The following is a 6,249-nucleotide window of genomic DNA, read 5'->3' on the forward strand; positions in this document are numbered from 1 at the left end:
ACTTGGTCAGGGGCAGTAATAAAGGAGCCCTCACACCAGGGGCAGCTGGGTGGCTCCGTGGGTTGAGCGTCTGACTCTAGGTTTCAGCTCAGGTGGATCTCAGGACGTGCAAATGGACCTCGCACCGGGCTCGCCACTCAGCGAGAAGTCTGCTTCCCCTCTCCCTCTCTGTCTGTCCCCCAACCCCGTCAAAATAAATAAATCTTCAAAAATAAAAAAATATACATATGAAACTTCACACTCGGACAGACGCTCACAAAGATGTCAGTGCACTCAGTACCTCCCACAGGGATATCGCCAACTCAACCAGTCCTTGGAGGAATGGCCCCATTGTCAAGGACCAGGATTTGCATGGCGGCAGGCTAAGTCAGTGACCTCAAAAAGCCAGCCTGGGCTGGACTTGTGAAACAGTAAAACTCACTGACCACCTCAGCTTGCTCCTTCTGAAAATCCTTGATGTGACAAATCAGTGCTGTCAAAGCGACTGCTGGTCTCCCTGGTGACCCTGACGGTGGTACCCAGACCACCCACCCCTCCTCCCCATGTGGGCAGGTGCAGAATTGCAGTCCCGCTGGAACATAGTGGATGGCGCCCTGCCACGAGGCTTGAGAACATTCTCTCTCTGTCTGATGAAGAGGATGCCTGTGGCCAAACTCTTAATAAACGTCTGGGAAGAAGAGGGTATTCGGAGTCCCGCCTGGGCCGAAGCCCAGTGGACAGGTGCTTCGAGAAGAGGTGAGCAGGGATAGGGCTGCCCCAGGCCAGCGAAGCCAGCCTGGGCTGGGTGGGCCTCAGCAGGACAGAGGCCTGTATGCAGCCCTCAAAGGCTGACATGGGGGCATGTCAGGAAACAAAAGTCCCGCTCATAGGGAGCTCACGCTCAGCGGGAAGTCCAACGTGCAAACGGCGGCTCGGAGGGCCGGGCTGGAGTCCCCACACAGCCTGGGAGGCTTTCAGAGCTGGGCCTGGAGAGGGCAGCTGTAGCCACCTGCCCTCCTAGCCCTCCACCACCTGAGCCCTCACTCCAGGCTCCCTCTGCCTCCAGGCTTTCTGTGCTGACGGTCCCCCCACCGAGTGTCCCCTCTCCTCCTTCGGCTTCCACCCGGCAGCCCTGGCAGAGAGCCCCCCTGAGCCGGTGCCACCCCATCGTGTTCATCACGCTGGACTCCGAAGCCCCTCCCCCAGCCCAGCCCACTCCTCCCGCAACACCCACGTCCCCCATGCAGGCCGACCACTGCCTTAGGACTTGGAGGATGGCACACCATGGAGTCTCCATCAGGACTGTGGTAGGTTCCCGATGCGCACAGGTCTGCCCAGGCCAAGACGAGTGACCATACAGAGGGACTACATCGAGGGAACATGTTACCAGCCAAGTCGGGAGGGAGCCTCCAGGGCCTACACCCCCACACTGAGGAGCACGATCCCTAAGGCCTTCAGGTGGGATCAAGGCTGAGTGTGAGCCGACGTGAGTGTGAGCCAACGTGGACGGCAGGACGGTGGTCACCGGAGAAGGGAAGCACAGTCACGTATGAGCACACAGGAAGGACTCACACGAGGACACAGGTACACGCTCAAGCCCCACACGAGCACACCTACACTCTCAGGTCACACTCAGCCCCTGCCGGCTCATTCCTGAGACCTAGGGCTGTCATGGGACTGGAGCTGAGTCCACGGGCTGTACCCTAGCTCTGCTCCTCCACTCCGGTCATCTCCCTGACCTGCTCTCTGAAGGAGAGGGTGACCGGTGCTGCAGAGGGTCGTGCCATGAGGGATGAGGACCCCATGGGGCTGGAGCACCACAACCGCCCAGCAGGGCAACAGCTGCCCCCGAGGGTCCTCCCAACCCCGTGTCCACCGCAAGCCATGTCCAGGCAGCAATGTCCCAAGGGAGAGACCGGGGTGAAACCAGCCCTCATGCCCGTTCACTGGGAAAGAGTGTCTTGTCCCTAGGGGCCCTGGAAGACTGTTCCTGCCATTTGCTCGGCCCCACCTCACGGTGAAGCTGCCCCTGGTCCAGCACTCTGGGCCCATTTATGGAGAAAGCATCCAGGGCGTATCAGGTCTGCCTCACCGTGTGGACCAGAGCACCTGTTGCCACATCTCACCCTGACAGCACTCCTCTGGGCCAAAGGGAACCCACAGATTTTGTGTCGCTATCTCATTTTCAGACAGAGAAGCTGAGGTCCAAAGAAGGGCAGAGAAGACTAGGTCACTCTGTGGCCGGCCAGGAGGATCCAAGTCTCAAGCCACAGCAGAGTCTGCTCTCCTTACCGCCTGGGTCAGCCTAGCCTAGCACAACCCAGGCCCAAAAGGGCCCGCAGCGCCTGGCAGGCTGCTGGGAAGCAGGTGCAGCTCTCTGTCCCCCGGGATGCCGGGGAGTGGGGGTCGTCCTTCCTCCTCAAGAGGGGCCAGACCTGCAGAGCCGGCGGCAGCCAGACTCCTGCCCGTGTTCCCAGACCAACAACCTCCTCTGTACATCAGAGTACCCAGTTCACCCTGCGCCTTGAGCTCAGTTGTGTCGTTTGTGTGTGTGTCTGAGAGAGTGTGTGTGTGTGTGAGCATCTGTGTAACACAGCAGGCGAGTATCATGTTACCATGCTCTGGCAGCGTGGGCCCTGTGGGTGCCCCAAGTCTGCACACCCACGGGGGAACCGAAGGTTAACCCCAGGTCTATGTCTTTGCTCCTCTAAATAGCGTATGTTAAGGTCAGTGAACAGACAGAGCCCGGTGGCCTGCAGCCCCCCCTGTCTGGCCTGCAGCTAGGAGCAGACACATTCCTGGAAGCTCTGGCCACTCTTGCCCAGAGCCTGAGGGAGCCCCAGCTGATTCCTCACTGCCCTCTGTTAACCCTTCCTAAACCAGACCCTTGCCCCAGCCCTGCTGTCTTTCTGGGGCTCAGGCTGCAGGCCTGTGTGCTTGTGCACAGGACTTTGGGGTGCCTTTCACCCTGGCTGTGGTGTGAGTGACGCGTATACTGTGTGTCCATGTTTGCGGTCAAGAAGTGAGCACCTGGGCCCGGCCCTGTCCTGTGTGTGCAGCTCTGGGAGCTGCTGCGTGTGCTTTTGAGACTCTACACATCTGTGGCTGGCTCTCAGGGCCTGCCTGAGCACTGGGGCACGTGCACCTCCTCACAGACCAGCCCATCTGCCCCTGCCTGCCTTCCTGCCCGCCGTGCCAGGCACGGTGGAGGAGCTCAGCCACACCAAGGCGGAGGGGGCGGCCTGGTATGCACCTGCCATCCACACCAAGGCGCGGGGGGGGGGGGGGGGGGGTATGCACCTGCGAGCTCCGGAACACACCCTGCCTTACTCCCAGCCCGGCCTCTGGAACCCTCTCCTGGGCTTCCACACCTGGTGTTTAGTAAATGATGGACTGGTGAGGGAATGCACAAGAAGGGGCTCAAAGGGGCACAGTCTGGGGATGGGGGTAAGCAGGCCCTCCAGGATGGGAGGGAGGCTTCTGGCGGGAGGGCCAGTTGTAGACGGGGTCAGAGAGCTCCAGAAGAGGAGGTCAAGGCTGGCCGACCCTGGGTTGGGGGCAGCAGGGTCTACAGACTGCCCCCGAGCTCCCCGGGGACGTCTCGGGTCACCGTCTGCACCGCCAGGGCCCGCGCCGCCCCGCGGGTTATTTATGACCCCCCTCCCCCTCGCTGGCGGCGGCGGCAGCAGCAGCGGCGGCAGCGGCGGCGGCGGCGGCGGCGGCGGCTTCAGCGGCGGCGGCGACTCCGGCCTCAGCCCAGCGGCAAAGGGCCCCCATCGGGGGGACCGCGAGCAGCGATGCCGGATGCCGCCGCCGAGGCCGCAGGGAGTCAGGGGCGGGCCTCTGAGGGCGGGAGGAGGGGCTTTGGCCGCTGATCCCACCTGTGTTCCCCAAAGCGCCACCAGACCTGAATTCCGGGCTGGAGGAGATTCTAGAGCCAAAATTCTGTCCTTCTGGCTCCGGCCAGAAGTGCGGAGGAGCGTGCGGGCTACCAGATGCCGACCGGGCACAGATGGGCAGAGCGTATACTGTCCAGGACTAAGGATGCCTCATCCCTGTGGGAAAGAGGCTCTGATCCCGTGAACGGGAGGGAAACAGTTGGGGTGCGGGAAGGGGTGAACTGATTAGCCGAAGTCCAGGAAGGGGGTCTCCTGAGAGTCATGGAGTGGCCCTTGGAGGAGAAGGGGTCCTGCAGGGAGCGTTTAACCCAGTCATGGTCTTCTCAGGAAGACCCACCCCGCCCTCCGGGAGAGGTGGAGCCAGAGAGTAGCTCAGAGCCGGCTCCAGCCGTGGGTTTAGCCTGGTGCCTTGCCAGCTGGGTCCCACACTGGAAGGCCGGAGCTGGGACTTCAGTGCCTGTCCTTCACCACTGTGGGCCTGTTCGGGATGAAAGAGGTCAGGGGTGAGTCAGGGGTGGTCCTGCAGAAGGGAAGGGAGGCCCCCTCCACAAACGACATGGTACCTTGTCAGATCTAGAGATGAACGTCCCTAGCCTTCCCTTCCCAAACCTTTTAAAAGTCGGGGGTTAGGAGGCCTAAGGGTCGTGAACAGGTGCAGGCAAACATGAGAAGAACTGAGTGGAGGGGACTGTCTTTCAAAAGCAGTCTCAGGGCTGAAGGCTTCTGGTCAGCCCCCCACTGAGCCTTGGTACCTTCTCCAAACTGTGTCCCAACCACAGATTCACATGATGGCTCCTCCCTGGGCCTTGGCTCTGGGGCAGGAACAGCCTCCTGCATCCATTAGACAGGGAGCAAGACATGGGCCACAGAAGCTGAGTGTGCACCCGGGTCAGGCATGCACGGGAGTCCATTTTGCACATAGGACAAACTAACTAGGGTCACTCACATTCACACCCATGCCCACACCTGGCCCCTGAAAGCCCAGCAGGCAGATGTGCAAAGAGCAGAGCAGAAGTGGACAGAGAAGGTTGTGTGCTCCCAGACTTGTGTCTAGTCTCAGCACAGACCCTGCTCTCCTAACTGGTCTGGGGGCTGGTTGGTGCCCCACCTGCAACTGATTTCGGCTGTGAGTCTCAGCACGGGAAAGCAGAGCAGTGGCCAGTGGTCAGGCTCACACCCAGCTGATGCTGGTGCCAGGTAGGTGGTGAGTGATGGTGGTGAACTTCCATCCCTCCCTTGCACAGGCGTGCATGCTGGGAGCCGGCTCAGCCCCCCAGAGCCTGGTCAGACAGATGCCCACACGAATGCATCTCAGAGGGGTGGAGGTGGGGGTCTCGGTGCTGGGATGGATCTGAGGCTACTGTCTAGCTTGCTCAGAATAACACCTCTGAGAAAGACAAACCTGTCTCATCAGCTTTTCCTAGGTTTCTGTTTCTCTTCCTGATGCTTCTACCGCAAGGCCAACATGCCCGCATGCAAGGAGATGGGGGTTCAACACCAAAGAACAAGCGTCCCCGGTTCCAGGACTGGGCCAAGGCTGACCTGCTTCATCAAGACACCGAAGTGGATATGGGTGTAGAGGGGTCCTCTTCCCCAGATTGGCTCATACTAGGGAACAGAAATGTGCCCAAGGGTGCGATCTCTCTCGCCTTCACCGGCCCCTCTTCCTCCGCACCGCCATCCTTCACCCACCTCCCTGCCCCACATCATGGCTCACATACTGTTTGTCCTGGAGTCAGAGAACCCGGATTTACAACCTCTCTGTGTCTCACCCTCCTCATCTATAAAGTGAGAACGGTGAGGGAAAGTCGTCCTGCCATGAGCCCCGTCAAGTACAGCGTAACCGACAGACTCGTTGTTAGTCGCAGAACCCGAAGCCTCCGACACACACGTGCCAACCCTGCAGATGCACGGACCCCCCACGCCCCGCACTGCAGCCCACGCCACCCCCCGCCCCCCGCCGCTGTGAAAACCCTCCCTCCCAGAGCCGGGCCCCCGGGCCGCCCCTAGTCCCGGAGCCCTCCTCCGCCTGGCCTCCGCCCCCTCCCCACGTGTAGTCCGGGCCTCCCGCGGCGCCCAGCGACTCCCTCGACCATGGCGCGGCGGGTGCGCGCAGCTCCTCGCTCCCAGACGCCCCATCCCACACCCTCGCCCGCTCGGAAACAGGGCAGGGGTGCAGCCCTGTCCCGCTGCCCCCGCCGCCAGCCGTGGGCGCCCAGTCGGCCGTCACGCACCCCCTGCTGGAGCCCGCGCCCGCCCGCCCGCCGCGCCGGGGCCGTTTAAATGGGCCAAGTTGTGGCGGCGGCGGCGGCGGAGGCGGCGGCGGCGGCGGGAGTCTCCCAAGTCCCTGCCGGGCGGGCGCGCGCCAGTG

Source organism: Mustela nivalis (assembly GCF_964662115.1).
Source record: "Mustela nivalis genome assembly, contig: HAP1_SCAFFOLD_1032, whole genome shotgun sequence".
In the NCBI taxonomy this organism is placed as follows: Eukaryota; Metazoa; Chordata; class Mammalia; order Carnivora; family Mustelidae; genus Mustela; species Mustela nivalis.